The 15349-nt window shown below is 48.9% G+C and overlaps 1 protein-coding gene across 3 annotated transcripts in view; it reads left to right on the plus strand.

Annotated features, from left to right (window-relative positions):
* The first annotated feature begins 6739 nt into the window (after positions 1-6739).
* The window catches only part of GTF3C2 (general transcription factor IIIC subunit 2), a 1345710-nt gene continuing 1337100 nt past the window's right edge, over positions 6740-15349 (plus strand). The window contains exon 1 of one of the 3 annotated variants that reach the window (XM_069605483.1): positions 6740-6860. The gene's annotated coding sequence lies outside the window, so the exon portion shown is untranslated. The remainder of the gene's footprint in view (positions 6861-15349) is intronic. The other 2 variants (XM_069605484.1, XM_069605482.1) reach the window with 2 other exon arrangements.

Consider the following 15349-nt stretch of genomic DNA (forward strand, 5'->3'; position numbering starts at 1 on the left):
GAGTGGTTTCTTACATCCGTACGCGTATAGTCGGACTTTCTTCTCGTGAAGCATGGGTTTCGGCCGAAGCTTGTCGAATTTTGTTGCTGGCATTACATTCACCGTTGCGCCAGTGTCGATGACTACTTTAAGTGGTTCGCCGTTGGCGATGACGGTACACGATGGCCTCTTCCTTTGTCGTGACCGGTGTGGTTCGACGGCTGATATAAGGTGTACACGATGTGTCTTGTTGCTCCTTTTCTTCTGTCCCTCTTTCCTCTCAGGGGACTCACTGTCGTCGCTGTCGCTCGTGACCGGGGATCTCAGAGAGTGATCGACGGCTCTAGCTTTCCCTTTTCGGTCTTGCTGATATGAGGCCCCTTTCGGTGCAAACTTCTTCCGGCGTTCGGGTGTTGGTCGTGATGTCGTTTCTCCGGCCCTTCGATTCAGTGGGTTCATGCAGACTGCCGCATAGTGGTTGAGACGGTTGCATTTTCTGCATGTGGATCCCCATGCTGGGCAGGGTTCTCCTTTGTGCCATGGGCCGCCACACCACTTGCAGGCTCTGCTTCGTTCTTGCGGTTTCTGTGTTCTCTGGCCGTATTTCATGCGAGTGTTCTGGTGTTTGGATATGGCCGCAATGTCTTCTGACGGCTTTGGGTTGTCTAGCGGGAGTCTTTGGATCGCTGCTTCAATCACCGCTACTTGGTCTTCGGTTTGTTCCCGAAGGCGCGCCATTTCGAGAATGCGTGATAGGCGTATGTTTCTTTCTGATAGTATTGCTCTTCTCAGCTTTTCTGAGGATATGCCATTGATTATTTGGAGGCGGATTGCAAATTCTTCATCCGGGAATTCACAGCCAACAGCCATCTCACGGAGCCGAGCATGAAATTTGTCTACCGTCTCTTTCTCCCGCTGCCTGGCCATGCAAAAATGGAAGCGTTCGTAATCAGGGTTGAGGTCAGGTTTGAACATGTTTGTGAGTATTGTTTTGGCGGCGTCGTAGTTGTTGTTGTCTCCTCGGTTTGGGGCGGCGTTAAAAAGCCGCAAGGTGGCAGCTCCAACGTTGAGTAGAAGAAAAGTGCGTTTTTTCTTTGGCAGTGTGATGTCCCTGGCGTCAAGGTGCATCTCGAACTGTTGCAGCCAGATTTCCCACCTGATGGCTGCTCCTGTGGTGAATGGGTCGAACGGTGGCATTAGCGTAGTTAGTGCAGGGTCTGGGTGGTCCGTGGTGATGCTTAGTCTGGTAGATGAGCTCGTGCTGGCTCTCACGGGACTGGACCCTGAGCTGGACATGTTGCTGGGAAGTGTCGCAACTGGGTAGGCACATGAGGGTGTTGGTTAGGTCGTACTCACTGGTATATCTTGTTCTCACAGATGGTACAGGTTGATCTTGCGTGTCGTGTGAAGATTTTGTCAGTCTTCATCAGTAGCACGAGGTTCTTGCTGTTAAGTTTATTTCCCCATTTTGTTTTTTTTTTTTTCTCTGCACTGGTATTGTTCAGTGATTATGAAGCAGTTGGTATGATCTTAGGTGATGTCAAAACATTGGAAAACTGGAGCTTTGGTAGGCACTTAGATGTTTCTGCAGTTCATATGCAGGTGGTTGGGAGAAAAGAGGACTACACGCGTATGACACGTGGTCCACGTAGACTCTCCTAGGTTGTACGCGTGTACTACGCGGTTCGCGTGGACTCTTTGAAGTGCGGAACGTGCCGCACAGGTGGGGCTGATCAGTGCTGATAAGCTGCGCGCAATGCGCGGACGCGTTGCCCTGACCTGATGATCGTACATTTTGAAGAACGCCCCGCTCCGTGTTGATGGCTAGCGTCGGGTCTGCAGGCATGTGTCAGGGCGCGTAGGTATTAACACCGCCTCGTCGCCAGTGTGATGTTATGGACGGGGGGAGTCCGCAGTTTGGTGAGTATCGCAGCACGGCAGGGACGCGGGCACAAACGACACGACCACTCTGATAGATGCTTAAACCCGGACTGGCGCTGTGACGCCAGTTCCATTGGTTCCTTTATTTTCCATGTCACGTAACCCGTAACTAACGGACACGTGACACCACATTAGGCAGCTGTGGGAGTTCCACTGTTCACACGCTCTCCAGTGGACAGCCTCTCCTTCCTTCATACTTCCTGCGTTCGTCCACCATCTTGGCAAGCTGGAGCTGCAGTCACGGTCTCAACTGCAGATTTCGGGCATCAATTCTGCACAATATCGTCCCACATTGGGACTGCTGATACACGGTCCCTTCCTGTCAAGGATGATGGCTTCAGCGACGTGTAGGGTCAGAGGGAACCACATATTATTGCTCCGGCATCGGGCTTCATACGGAGGCCATTAGCAGAGCAGCCACATCGGTGACGCTGTTGGTCACGCCCCCCACAGGGTCCTATCTTGACGATATCTATAAATACCATAATAATAATACATAGTAACCCAGCCTGAACATAAATACCATCTATATGAAATAACATGCGTATTACAAAAAATAAGCATGCGCGCAAACCCAAAAAATGTCACCTCACGCAATCATCAGTAAAATATCTAGGATACTTTGAGGGGAACAGGTCATTCTTGGAATGAGTCTGACTTTGCCACCCTGAAACCTAAGTGTAGGGTGGCTGAGAGGAAGTGGAGGGCATAGGGCGCATCCTTTGAAAACTGGCCGGCCGCCTGCTCCAAAGGAAATATCGACTCTCTGTCCTATCCAAGAAGAGCCCTCATCCAAGCCTGTGTCTCTGTGGCCTCTAACAACATGGCCGAACTTTTTAAAATCTGCAAGGAGCTGGCCAATCCTACTGCAGTCTCCACCTCTCCTGTTCCCTCCCAGGCCCTCTGTACAGCTCTGGCTTCTCACTTCACCACTAAAACTCAGGACATCCTGACCTCTCTCTCCTCTTCCTCTCCTGGCCCCCCAACTGGCCGCCTCTCCCTCTCCTCCTTTCTTCTCTTTCTCTCTGACTACACCTGATGAGGTTTCTAGACAAGACCGATCCAGGAAAGTGTCGGCCAAACAGGTGCTCCCCTGCTCCTCCACAACCATCAAGGACCACATTGACACCCTCGCTCCAGCCTGGGCGGGTTTCTGCAATCACTCTTTTGCCACTGGATCTTTCCCCTCTCTCCTCAAGCACTCCCTCAAGCCTCCCTGCCCCTCTGAAACTTGAGCTGGACCACCTGAATTTCTGGAAGCTGCCCAAGACTTTCTGTTTCACCTCTGCTTTCTCTCGCTCCCCTGCTAACCTACCTGTCTGCTGCGCTGACCAGTGGCCTAGCTACCCTCAAGAGTCCCATTGGGTACCAGGCTCCTCCGCGAACCATCACCCCTGCACTGCCTCCGGGCCTGCCACGCCCTTAGGGGCCGTAACTGTAACCCTACAGTCCTCTGCCCCCTTGCACTTACCCAGCGCTGCGCTGTCCTGGCTGCACTTAAGCAGAGCAATGCTGCCCTGATTGCACTTCCCTTTCCCTCCCTGGCACTTCCCTTTTCTCTCCCCCACCCTGCACTTTGCGTTTGCACTTGCACAATCTGAATGACAAAAGACCTAGTAAGATTGTTTTTTGGTCCTCCCTCTGTCTCCCCTCCCTTTTCTTGTGGCGCCTAGAAACACTTGTGTACAGGCGCGTTATAAATGACTTATCATATCAATTCAGCCCCAAGCTGAATAAATGTGTGCCAGTCCAAGCCACACAGCACTCATTCCCAAGCCCAAACGGGATCGCCATGCCATCCTGGGTCTGACCGGATATTACCAGCGGTTTATTCTTAATGCCACCTTAACTGTCAGTCTCACAGATAAACTGAAGAATTCTCAAACGCAAAAGCTTATCTGGGGATAAGCTCAAAATCAGATCAAAAATGTTTTGAAGGCCTGAAACAAATACTCTTTCAGGAACCCATGTTAAAGATGCCTGACTTCAACCGGGAGTTAGTTATACCGCAAACTGACGCCTCTCAAGTGGGCTTGGTGGCAGTTCTGTCCCAGGAACATGATGGACTAGAACATCCAGTCCTATTTACTGGCAGGAAGTTGTTTTCCCGGGCACAGGCCTATGCCACTGTTGAGTTGGAAGCCTTAGCCATCAAATGGGCAGTAGTCAGCGTTTGCTACTATTTGACTGGAAGGTAATTCCGACTGCTGACGGAACATTCACCCCTAACATGGATGAGTCTCAGAAAAGATTCAAATGCCTGGGTTTTGAGGTGGTTTTTGGATCTACAACCTTTTTGTTTTTCTGTGCAACATCTAAAAGGAAAAGAACAAGGAAATGTAGATTTTCTCGGCCGTTCCCCTCTTGTTACTGAAAAGGGGGCATCTCGCTTAACAGGAGGGGAATGTGTACGAATCTGGAGACTTCGTCCCTTCTTTCCTAGAGGGAGCCACCATCTTTGAGGCTAGGGAGGTGAGCCTGCTAAGAAAACAATCCTTAAGAGATTAGGAAAGCGACAACTCACTGGAACTGACTTCTATCATGAATTTGGGGAATATATCACTTCTGCCTTATGGAGAGCCACCCTGTGAGGCTAGGCAGGTGAGCCTGGTAAGCAAAACCCTCCATGATGGTCTGGAAAAGCAGGACCTCAGTGGGAGTGACTCCCGTCTCGGGGTAAAGGACTCCCCTTCCTATAAGAAACTCCCTATGAACAATACTCTCTCTCCATATAAGAAAAGACTGATGTTACTTCTGTTTGGCCTTCAAAACCTTTTGACATTGCTTCCATATCTTTGACTGATGGTAATGCTGGAATCCCATTGAGCTCAGCAGCTGATGAAAGTACAGCGGCAAAAATAAAGGGACGCAGAACCTTGAATGGAGGAGGAAGAATTACACGCAGAGGTGATCCTCTGATATGAGAACATCCTGGAGTGGCAGTGCTGTACTGCACTGCAGAGCCAGCGGTATCGTGGACTATTGAAGAGAGAGAGACGCCAGTTTGTTCATCCTACTTGCTTACTGTGACTGTAAACCTGGAGTGAGCCTTTGATTGGGCACCCATATGTATGCTGCTCATATATCTCACGCATACCCTTGCCGACCGCATTCCTGAACTCCTATGACTCTGTGCCTATTTGTAGGATCTACGTGATCCGACCGCGGCTGATTTTGCCGCGTCCAGAAAGTTTGCATGAGAAAGGTGCGAACCACCAAAAGTTTGCACCTTTCTCATGCGAACACACGAAACAAACCCCACTTAACTTTTTCTTCACGCTGAGTCCCTGCAGCGCCGGTTCTCTTTCACTTCCGTGATCGGGAACCGGCGCTGCATGGTCCTTTTTTTTTTTTTAATGGGGCTGCAGGGGTTTCCCCTGCAGCCCCCTTTTTTTCTTTTTGCGGTTGTGCGGCAGGGGTGTCCCCCGCAACACCCCGCTCACTATACCACACAGTATAGTGAGCGGGGTGTTGCGGGGGATACACCTGCAGTATTTTTTTTTTTACTTACCTGCAATGCTACCACCAAAGGGTCAAACATTTGGTGTTCGAACCTTTGGTGGTAGCATTTTTAGAACTTTTTGTTCATGCGACCATTTAGATACGGTCTTTTTGTACAATACCTATTTGTATGCTGTCTAAACATCCTACTCATACTACTGCTGCGCTGCATTTTATTGACATTTCTCAGACTGTGCTGTACTCTAAAACCTACCTGTAACTACTGGATCGGCATTTTCCTGCCCTGTGCTGTACTTGCAATAGGCGTGGCTTTCCTAGAGCATGCACCCGTACCAATTTTGTCTGTTAAGCTCACCTGTACACCCGATGTAGACCCCAGCACCATGAGGTGTGGCTTTGCCGGAGCTTACTTCCAAGTTCCCCCCTTAGGCTGTTACCCTAAGCATGATCTTGCACTTTCAGAATCTTCACACTTACTGTAACTAGCGCCCTGACACCTGAGGGTTCGGCGTGCTGCTATAAATAATAAAATAAATAAGACCAGCACCAAGAAGTGCAAGATTTCTGAGAAGGAGACCAAGACAAGATCCATCTTACCTGGTGGTGTGACTATGCTGCAGCCGTGGTGGGCCTTCAACCCGCGAACAGACGCCGGGGCCATGGAACAACAGAGGAACAAATCATCCGCTCTCAGTGTGGGGGGGGGGACACAGAAACTGCTGAGACGGGCAGGACAGTCTTACCTGGTGGCATGGCCAAGCAGCAGCCTAGGGCATGTTCCAAAATAATGCTTTGTCCTGCATAAGCTATGGTGACAAATCAATGTCGTACACTCCAGAGACAAAAACACAGGACAGTGATCTCTGTTTCTAAGCCTTCCAGCATAATTTGGGTAATGCTGGATAGGGATTTGCTCCCTCATACACTGTGTAAATGTTCCTCTGTGAACCAGTTATGTTATTGTAGGACGTTGCATCACTACGATGCCACAGCTAAATAAAACACACACATTCCATCTATTATTTGAAATAATACCATCTAATAAGCAACTATGGGTAAAAAAAAACGAGGTAAAAATTCGTGTTTGTCCAGCCAATTCACTTTGTAATGTCATCAGGTCAGAATTTGGGCGAATTCCCCTGTAGGACCACTTGGACAGGAACGAACAAATAATCAAACTCGCGCGCAACAGGCGCTTTCAGTCGGAGCATGCGCACTGACAGCCCAAGAGAGGCTGGGCGCACGGGCTGACGTCATACGGCTTCTTTCCAGCGGCCTCTAAGCAACGCGTGAACTGATAGCCGGACCCGAGCGCCACAGCCGTCTTCCGCACGAGATGCTCGGAGCATGCGCCCTGGTAGTCGCGTGACGTCAGTGCGTATTGGAGGACGTCACGCGGCCGCTTCGCCTCGTTAGTAGGAACCCTGGCCGTTTTCTTTGCAGTTGGAGCGCCCTAGTGACAGCGGCGGAGACTACAGGTACCGGGGGTGGGGCCAGGGGGGGATTTGGGGGCGGAGCCCGAGTTAGTGCTGGGAGTAGTGGTTTATTGGGGGGGCGCCAGTTAGGGGAGCTGTTAAAGAGGACAGTAAAAGGGACTGGTAGCATTCTGGAGGGAAACGTAGGGGAGGAGCTTGGGGCACTACCCCCCACCCCCCTGATGTGAGGTGCTCATATGGTGCAAGGGTCTGACCCCCACAATGCTGCATTGATGCCTGCAGCTGAGAGCAACCACTACCCTTGCACTGACCAGATGTGACAACATTTAGTACCCTAGCAGGAACTATATCACTCATACACTGTCAAGAGTTGCACATGACATAGCCCTCCATGCATTGACATGTGCACTGCTCCTCCCCCATGCACTGTTCCGAACTGTCCACGCTACCAGGCGCACACTACAGCTGTGCTACATGTAGCCACTGCAGTGGAAGGTGCTGCATCCTTCTACACGGGGCAGGCAGCTGCAACCTCGCATGTTGTTCCCAGAAGTGAATGAACGAGCAAAAACAAGATGCAACTAGACAGGTGGACAGAAAGGCGAGTGATGCATAATTATGAAAGTGGCATATAAAGGTGGCTGTAAACTGTGACGCAATTTATACATAAAGGTGGGTATCACTGAATAAAGGGCTCGAGTTCCGTTTTGGGGCAAGGGGACCTGCCGCTGTCCTTGCAGCACTACTTGACAAATGCAAGGTGGGGGCTGTACAGTCCTGCTAGGGACAGGTGTCTGTTGCTTCGCGGCCTCAAGCATGCAGCTGTCGTACACGGCAAGGAGGTTGGAACATGACTTTATTCTTCAACCTGCAACTTCCAACGGATGTTCTGTCCCACCTCACGCCCCTCTCCTTCCCGTGACGTGAGTCCTTTGGCAGGTGTGACGACACCACCCCATACTGAACATGAACTCCATTCTAGTTCATTTCCTCAATGAGTCTTTGAGGTTTCTTTCGTGCTCAATGAGGACTCTGGTTCGAGCGTTCTTCACTGACCTCAGGGTGCTGCTTCGTCGCCATAATCTTCTCTATCGCCTTCGTAGGATGAATCCCACACAGTGTTTGGGGCTACAGATGAGTGTTCCGTGATTGGAACAATTCCTGGCATCCACCGAAAGTGTGAGGAGTATCTGGAGACGGTTTTCCGGTCGCCCTCCGCTGTGATGAGGGATCCTTCTACTCGAACCACTATTAGCGGCTCTTCTCCGAAAGCGGCCATGCTTTTCCTGTTTAGTTCTGGCCAAGCAATTACCACATCTCTTGGTTCCAAGTCGTTTTTCTTGGGCTCTCCTCCGTTCATCGGCCCTCCTTTTCATCTTTTCTTTGCCTTGAGAGTTTCGTTCTCGTCTCGTTCAGTCTTCTGTCTCTTTCTTCCTCTCGAGTTATGTGTGGTAGTCATGTCCTTATGTTTCTCCTATACATCACCTCATAAGTTGTCTTTCCTGTGGTGCTGTGGGGAGTGTTCCTATAGTCTCTCAGTAGCTGGCATAACATCTTCTCTACGGGTTCCCCTGTTAATCGTGCGATTTGTACACTTCTCTTGATGTTGCTCATGAAACACTCCATTGTGCTGTTGGCTTGTGGCCACATTGGCGTTGTTTTCCTCTGGTGGAGGCCCATGTATTTAGAGAATGTTTTGAAGTCTTGCCCCTTGAAGGGTTGCCCGTTGTTGAACACTTGGGCTCCCATAGGTGCCGAACATTCTGTCGAGAGCTGGGATTGTATGAAATGCCGAGGTGTAGGGTACTATCTGGATGTCTTGGAATCGAGAGTACTCATCGACTGCTACTAGGGTTATCGCCCCCTTCCAGTGGTCAGAAAAGTCCTCTGCGATTTCATCCCATGCTCCTTCTGGAAGGGTTGTCATGCATAGGGGCTCAGGTCTCGTGTGTGGGTTGATCTTCTACCTGCATGTCAAGGTGGGGGAACCAGAGTTTTTGTCTCGGCATCCTTTTGGTAGAAACTATTCCTCTGTGGCCCTCGTGTGTAAGCTCTAAAACTTTCTGTTGCAGAGTCCTCAGGATTTCCAGCTTGGTGCCTTTTTAGTAGCAGCCCTTCCTCTGTTTGTGTTAGCTCGTCCCTGATGGCCAAAAGACAGATGATGTCCTGTTTTGTCTCATCACTTGCATTCTACTTCAGCTGGCGGGCTTGTTTCCAGTGTCCTGTCTCTAGGCATCTTAGGATGATTTTTAGCCCTTGATCGTTGGCTGTCTCTTGTGCTATTTGGTGAGGGTCGAGACCTTTTGGGGTTCTTCCATGTATCACGTAGCGGATATATTGGTCTGCAATGGATGTGGGTGGATGGGACTCCTTGCATGGGTGTCTTGAAAGAAAATCAGCCGGGTTGTGATCTGGGTCAAACTAGCTCCTTAAGTGCTGCAGTTGATGGATCCTGTGACACCTTACATTCGCAATTTAAGACTTTCCTTTTTGTTGTTCCTGTTGGAACTTTGACCATATCTCTTTCAGCTGGCACATCATTTCATTTTTTTTTTTCAGGGAAGTTTGGCACACATTTTACATAGTACTTGGCCAGTCATAAATGGATTTGAGCTCCCCTTTGGTGTTGGGAGATGGGGTGTCGTTGATCGACTTAATGAGATCAAACTTGTGCCTAATTACTTCAATGGATATGATCAAGCCCGGTATACTTGTGACTGTCATGAATTTACACTTTTCCTTCGGAGGACAGGTACCTACACATCTTAATAACTTATCAAATACTGTCTCAAAGACCTCATTATGACTGCGCTTTTTTTCTCTGTATATCATGATGTTTCCATGGTAGTACAGCAAGCCACTGCAACATTTCCCTCCTCTTTGAAATGCTGAAGAGCAGCCAAATGGCAGGAAATGTGTATATACGAATGCAGTCAATGATTTGCATTCTTTATCTAGCCTTGTGCGATGTGGTGCCTTCCGCAAGTCAAGCTTGCTGAAGACGGGGGCAGTTCAGCATGACTACTAACTCCTAGATATTCAAGTTATTTCTGAGAGTGCAGATGTCCACACTGTCAATCTGTTGGAGTTGACTTCTTATGGCATTCTGGGCTGAGCGATTTGGTGGCTTTGACTGATTCTAAGATATTCTATTCTTCGTGTCATGGCATAAGTCTTTTAGTGATTACATGATGGTTACAGGCACATGTCTTGCCTTATTTTTGAGAGGTATGGTTCATTTGCATAGTTTTTTAATGTGGGCAACTTTCTTCAAGCATCCCACTCCTTTAGAGAACACTTCCCTTAAATATCCTTGCGTGTTCATGTCCGAGGCCGTAGCCTGTTATTTGCTCTAGAGAAGTAACTTTATTTAGATACTTGTATTCCAGCACTTTGAGGATGGCCAGACAGTGTTTTCCAAAGCACACTTTCTCATGAGCAATATGTCCCCCGAATTCTATGAGTCCTGCACAGGTAGCGCCATACGCGGGGGGACTTGGAAGTTTAGTTTACTGGAGCGCCATTTTCAGTTTTAGCTAAAGTGACACGTATAAATCAAAACAATTATATAGGTGTATTGATAGGTGGCATGTGAGGAGTTACACAGAGCGTGTGCCTTTTTTGACTTTTTGCTCACCACGATCTGCCCTTACCCACCCAAAAGACGGCCCCATCTGATTTTGTTTTGAGCTAGTCCTAACACGCAGTAACATCAAGCTTTGTGCTGTATGGGGCCTGACACTGTTTTTTTTCTAAGCAGATAATGGCTTATTTGCAACTACAAAGGACCCCACGGGGTAGTAAAAATGTCTAAAGTATGCCTTCATCCCCTTGATTTAGAAACAATGTGTGAATCCTTGCACTGGAGTCCTGTTAAAAACAAGCATTAGAAAAGCCATCTGCTTTCACTTGTGTAGAGGTATTATTTAGGCATTTGCCAAGTAATAACCTTCTATGTCCATTGTCCAAGTACTTTCACCATGTTCAACCTGTCGGCATGTTATGGCCAGGTAGTGCCATTAAGAAAGTGCATGGCAAAGCCTATCCCAGGGATCGAATTAAAGATTTTATCCAGGCCTCAAAGAATCTTTAATATCCTGTCCGGTCAAGTAACTTAGTTTATCTTCTTGAGCTAAGAGAAAATGCACTTGACCCATTAATCTGATGGCATAATATTTTCTTTGTTAAAGAAATTACGTGTAGAAACATTAATAGCTTGAGTATTCTCCTCAGAAATTTTATATAGACCACCCATGGAATGTTGTACTGACTGTGAAGTACCATTAGGTAAGCAAAGCATAAGTGTTCTGATGAATTTAGGTGACTGGCTTAGGGACCATCAACTGAGTCCCATGATGGGGTTAGAGTGTGGGTCAGTGTTTGGACTTCTGTTGGATCCTACCTGAAAGAAACTAGTTTGCTGCGGTCAGATGTAGGGAAAAAAAGTATCATGAGTAACATAGTAGATGCACTGGGCTAGGTTCTGGTCTGATCTAGGTTCTGGTCTGGGTCCTTTTGCCGCACAATGAACCTGTAGTGGTGGTTTGGTGCTCGCCTGCTCTAGCCATTGACAATGCAGCTTATGGAGCTCAGTTTGTCATTCTTGATCTGCCTGTTGCCAACTAGACTGCTGCTCGCAGCTGTATCCAGCAAGCATTCATCCTCCATGGACACATCTGTCCTCATCACCCAGGATCCTGAGTTTCGGCTTCTCACAGCCACCATTACAGAACAGATGTTGATTTTTCAAACCCCTCACAATGCGTCTCTTCCTCAGCACTAGCTAGGGCTGTCACTGTTAAGATGGATTTCTAAACTCTGACCTGGTGGGCAGAAGTTTAGGAGGCCATCCTCGGTTTAGTGAAACGGGAACCTTCTGGACAAGCCAGACCAATCTAGGTAGCTTGCCAGGCGGTCAAGACCAAGTCTCAAATTAATCTTGGACAAGTGTACATGAAAAATATCTATACATTTATTGTCGGCCGGACCAAATAGACACAAGTAACTTTAGCAAATGAGAAAAGTTATATCACAAATCCGTAAACTATACAATATACATACATTCTCTTTCCTAATGCTATACAGTGGAAAACCACAGCCACAACCTGTGAAAAGAGGGTTGAGTTAACACATAAATGGAGTTCGTTCCCTAACTTTCGAGTTCAACTCTAAGAAGAGGGGAGCCTTGTGCTCAACAGTACAGTTGTGCCTAAAAACTCACAATCGCACATTTGAAATACAAAGCATGTCTTCTTGGAAGGGCTGTGGCAAGTCAGGAAGGGGCTTGAGGCGATTAAGAATTGGTTCCCACTATTCAAGGAGGCCAGGGCCTTGGCAGCAAAGCAGTGTTCAAATGGCGAGAATAGCTAGGGAGCAAAGGCTAACTCGGCCAAGTTTGAATACCTTCAAGGGATACTCGTGCGTAAAAGGAATAGGTTGTGCAAGGAGGCCACCAGTAAGTGATTCAAATACTCACCGACCCTCAGCACAGTCCGGACCAAACTTTGCCAGTTTAGTCAAGGTCATTAGTAGGTTCGAGTCCTACGGCGCTCCGGCTCTCAGCGGCTGCAGTGGAGAACGATCGTCCGTGACGGGACTGGTGCCTTTTCTCAGCTTCCGAAGGAGGTATGAAGAAAATTCCGGTGCAGCTGGCTTCAGGGCACAGGAGACCAGAACAGCAAGGGATCTACAGCGACCGTCACCACCAGTTAGTGACGCGGGAATCGTGGATGCGGGCAGCATTACGCACTTGCCTAATTTGGAACTCAGCGGAGCTAGGCCTGAGAAATCTGGCGGGAGAATGCACAGGACAACAAGCAAGCGATGTCCCAAGTCTCGGGTTTGCACTCAAAGTTGGTGGTGCTGCGGGTTACCCTGAGGTAGAGCTGGACAGTTCGCTGGATGGGCCAGGAACACTTCCGAAGGGGCTTGTTCAGTGGGTAAGCAGAGGGCACAGAGAGTAGTTTCCGCTACTCCAAAGGGGCGAAGCGCCTTCGCAGGACTTCTTGATTGAAGAAGAAAGCAGGGGTCCGACACGACAGCAGAGGGCGAAGGGTGCCAAAGCCTTCCAAAGTGTCTCCAGCAGTTTCACAAGTCTGTTTCTTCCTGCAGGAAACCTAGCTCCTTCTGTAGTTTTGTGAAAACACAGGTGATTGACCTTGAATGGATGCAGAGTCCCTTCTCTTATCCAAGATTAGCTTCCCCCCCAAAATCAAGGATTTACAAAAGAAGATCTGCTCTCTTGCAGGCATCCCATACGTGGACCAATCCCGGTGCACAGTGGTCTCAGTCATTCAGGCACTCAAGATATCCTGGCACCAGTAGTGTGGATCGGGACCAGACATTCCCAGCTTGCTTTCTGGGCACACACACATGACGGGCAGCCTGCGAAAGAGAGCGGGTTTCTTGGGAGGCTGCAGGCCCAAATAAGGAAAACCTGGGTTACTCGACCTGGGTTAAGGCAAGGGACAAAATGGCCATGGGACAGAGCAAAAGACTTTGTGGCTGGGCCATTTTCGGACCTGGCCACAGTATCACGGTAAACACGGTTTGCCTCAGTAAAAAGAAGTAAAAAGTAAAACATTATGACAAGTAACTGCTGCTACCAGTTCGTCCCAGGTACAATCACCTAAAAGTCCTTCAAGGGTGTCTAGGGCCATAAAACAAAAAGAGACCCCAGCACACGGGACTACTTTATTTTTCATTTGATGGTCAAAGCTTGCTCCCGTCTTGGATTTGGGTTTAGGTTAGGCGTTTTCCACTCTGCATTTACAGGTTAATAATCACAGTTTAAAGGTGATCACTTGTGTCTGTCTTTACTGTTGCCACCATGAGTTCCTTACAGAATGCTCGCAGGAGCACTGTAATAGGGGGCAGCCATGGGATTGCACGAAGAGATTGAATCTAAAATGCTGAATGCACGTTTAGTGTGCATTCAGCATGGTAGATTAGATCAAAGCCCATAATTCCAAACAGAGTTGCAGGGGTGTCCCCAGCTACCCCAGTTTGGCATTATGGTCTGCGAGGGTTTCCGGGGTGTTCCCCTGGATATATTAATGGCAGTGCGGGGGACAAACGGGCAAAATCCCAAAGGATCGAATTTGAAAATGAGGGCAAGTGGGCTCAGCAATTTTGTAATTCAATCTTTTGGGATACGTTATATTAACATACATCCGGAAGCCCCTGCGTGCACGGAGCAGGGCTTGTGGGAGACCCAGGCCCCTCAGTTTTCTTCCCAAATATTTAACAAGGCCAGATTTCCAGGGGGTCTGGTGTATTGCTGGCAGGCAGCTCATGGTCCTTATCACGACATGGCAGACTGCCCCTGCCCCATTATGGCCGTGAGCCCCAGTCTGTCCGCTGTCCCCAAATGACGTCTGGGGCCTCCCCAGTTCAGCAGCAGGGACACATCCCTCCTGCTTCACTTGAAAATACTCCCTGCCGTGCCTGGGTGCTACTGCCTTTCCCCGCACCGCAGCTGGTCTTCTCTGACCCTCCAAATGGATGTGTGGCGGCGCAATCAGGTAGCAGCAGGAGGTCCTCAAGGTGTCGGCCTGCTCCCCCCTGTTGGTGCTGGGTTCGCCGCACCGCAGAGAGGCCCCCCGAATGCCACCCGGGTCGCACCACACAAGTACGCTGCTGTCCTGAGACCCGACTGGTCTCGGGGTGCGCGCTCCTTCCTCACCTGCTCCACTGCACCGGGCCCCAACAACGCCCATAGGGGGAGGGCCTGCACTGCTGCTCTTCTCTTTGGCTCGGTGAGGGCCAAGCAGACAGGTGTAAATTGGTACTCCCGCACCCTACAGCCTCCGAACCTCGCTTGGGGGCTCGATACCCTTTCTCATGCACTCTTCAGCCCACTAATCGCGTCGGATCAGGACGGTTCCGCACTTTTCTTCTCATAGATGTCGGGGACGGCAGGAGCCGCAAGTTAGGAGGCTATGTTTCCCGCACCTCCTGGTGGTCTCCGCAAGGCAGTTTTTAATGTTGATGGGTGGTTCACAACGTATAGTTTATTTGTGTGTCATCCGCATAGTTGTAGCAGGAGATACCAGATTTATTTCTCTCTAGTAAGGGTGCCATGTAGGCGTTAGTAGAGGTGAGAGTATGGTTCCTTAGGGTACTCCACAGGTAAGTGGCCAAAGCCTTATATTGTATCAGTGTCTGTTATACCCGTGTGGAATGTGATCCAGTGTAGAGCTGTTTCTTTAATACCCATAGTCTTTTCAGGAGGATATTGTGACTGATGGTGTCAGTATTGCATAGTTATGCCTTTTTTGCACTGTTTGGCCTGCAGAATCAAATGTTGCTGTTGCTGTTACTGTTGGTGTTACGCTAATTAGGCTTGTTTAGGCTACAAGTAGGAGTTAAATGTCTCCCAGCGATTTTGTACTTTGCTATCTCAAGCCTACCAAAACTGTTACTTTTACCAATACTTGCTTTTGTACAGGTTCAGTGGGACTGAGGCAAGGTCCCAGCTGAAGTCCGCCATCAGCCAGACTTTATTCTTTTAATCTTACACAATGCAATGT

This window comes from Ambystoma mexicanum, chromosome 4p (genome assembly GCF_040938575.1).
Source record: "Ambystoma mexicanum isolate Mex_15411 chromosome 4p, UKY_AmexF1_1, whole genome shotgun sequence".
Classification (NCBI taxonomy): Eukaryota; Metazoa; Chordata; class Amphibia; order Caudata; family Ambystomatidae; genus Ambystoma; species Ambystoma mexicanum.